Raw genomic sequence first — 2,407 nt, 5'->3', positions numbered from 1 at the left:
ATTAAACTCCCTCCAACATTTATGCCTCTAGTGCATTTGCCTTCCTGCAGGCCTGAGCCAAAGAGCATGCCTGCGTCTGCGGGAGAAGGTTCCGGTTCATGAGAAGTGGCGTTCACCCCACAGACACCAGAACCCTGCTAGGCTCATACGACTGTTCCTTAGAAACACGGATCTCTCCAAGGGCAGTCAAGGATCTTCTGTTTATATAAAAACTACATCAGTGAGGAACCAGAAAGCACATCATGTGAATCGGGGCCAGCAACTGGCTCCAAATGTTGAATAAGGAACCCTCAGAACAGGTGTGCTCCGGTCCGCGTACAGATACCCATAGATGTGCTCTCTGAACACACGTGTAATAAAGTGTTGTGTGGTTTCTGGAAGCGGGAAAGGGACTCGGAAGCCCAAATGTCACTACATTTAATTCCATCAAAAATATCACCCTTCACCATCATGGTGAACGTACAAATGCACTTGTAAATACCAGGAATCCATTCTGGACTGTTTGGGAGTTAAAGTCAGCTTAAATCTGTTTAATAAAAAAAACCTGTAAACAGAACCCCAGCAGCTGTACTTTGTCTATGCCTGTACGTCACTGACATGACCTCCCGTTTGTGCCTCTGCTCTGCAGGACGGTGCTCCCAGTGAACCGTGCATGCTGCGCCTCTGGCATGCACTACAACTACCCCTGACGAGCACGACCTGATGGAAAAGAGATTCAGTCGAGAGAAAAGTTAGGGAAATTATTTATGTTTTCTAATTCACAGTGGTCACGGTTTCCCTGGTCACTGTTCTTCAGTGAAATGTGGGGAACACTGCTCAAACAATCTAAACTTCCTCTATAAAAAAACCTAGAACAATTCTCAGAGTAGCAGGAGAATGAGAGAGCACCATTCTGTTGGATACTTTCAAGATTTAAATATATTAGCAATTATATTTACTTCTTTAAATTAAATTTACAGCTGTACACCCTGCTCACGAAAGGCTTCCTTCTACACTCCCTTTTGGTCAAAACCTAGTGGGTTTGTTTTTCCAGTGGGGTGAGGAGGGGTGCGCAGCAGACATTTTACCTGTGGCTAATCTGATCCGTCTCTACTAGAAGCAAAAGCCGTATCACAATGCATCCCCGTTACGTGAACATCTCCGTGCACCAGCCAGGGACAACAAAGACCCTGCTCCTCAGCTACCTGCGCATCTATTCGATTCATGTAACAGACTTGATCAGAGAGCTTAAAAAAAAAAAAAGGTCTGATGTTCAACAAATATGCACAATATTCTGGAAGGAAGAAGTCCCTCCAAAGGTGTTAACCCTTCGCGGTGTGTGCAGACGAACGGCGCTGCGCTCCTCACTGATACACTGAACGTAGGGCTGCCAGTGCCTGATACCGCACTAACAGCTTCAGCACTGACACACAGTTACTGAGATGTCACTAATGCACCATGAACACAGAACTACAGCAGGTTGGGATTTAGTCTGGGAAGAGAAGGAAGAAAAGAAATACTATACAGCCCTGAGTAGTCACCGATAAGGGGCAAATGCAAACTTAGGTAGACATTAGGCCTCAAGGTTACTGATCAAGTCCACAGCTCCACAGTAAGTGCCATATAGTGATATCTAAAAATATATACTCTGGATTAGGCAGCTGTGAAATTTCTGACAAGATGACTGCAGACTCTTCAATGAACTGAGTTTGTAATGGAGGTGCACGTGAAATATAAGAAAAGCATTTGTACATTAACATGAACCTATACTCACGGGGCCTCCGTTGGGTACACAGCAGTTCACGTGCTTGGGTCTAGAGCCTTCCCTTGTGTTTTCTGTCAATCTAGAATGAACATACTAATTTTGTGCTAACACACTGTATTTTATCTATTAAGGTCCTGGGGTTGGGGTATTTTTTTAATTATTTGGCTTTGAAAATCATTGTGAAGCTAAAATGTATTTTTTAAAGTCTATCTTTCTGTTCTCTTTTAGAGCCTTACTTTCGAATCTGTGTAAGTGCATTCCTAACTCTTTGTGTCACACTACATGCATACCGTATTTCTTATCCAGCACTAGAAAATCATTGAACACTTCTAAGGACAAAAGTACATTGAATGATACTTCGCAACATAAATTAGAATAACCAAAATAGTAAAATAATTAGATACAAACCAGCATAGTTGCCAACATATACTGGGGCTATTCCGTAAAGCCTGCCATTTACATACAAGAAGCATACATAAATGGCTATCTTCCATCCTTTTCGACAAGACGTGTTTTAAAAGGATAGGTAGGAGCATACTAGTTTACCTACTCGTGTACCGAAGTACATTGGGAAAGGGAGAGGTTTACGTATCGTTTACCATAGCAGGGTACTGTTAAAGGACGAATTCTCCCTCTAAGATGGTGGCAACTATTTTTTCCCTA

This window comes from Buceros rhinoceros, unplaced genomic scaffold (assembly GCF_000710305.1).
Source record: "Buceros rhinoceros silvestris isolate BGI_N320 unplaced genomic scaffold, ASM71030v1 scaffold17502, whole genome shotgun sequence".
Lineage (NCBI taxonomy): Eukaryota > Metazoa > Chordata > Aves > Bucerotiformes > Bucerotidae > Buceros > Buceros rhinoceros.
This window is presented reverse-complemented; position numbering follows the sequence as displayed.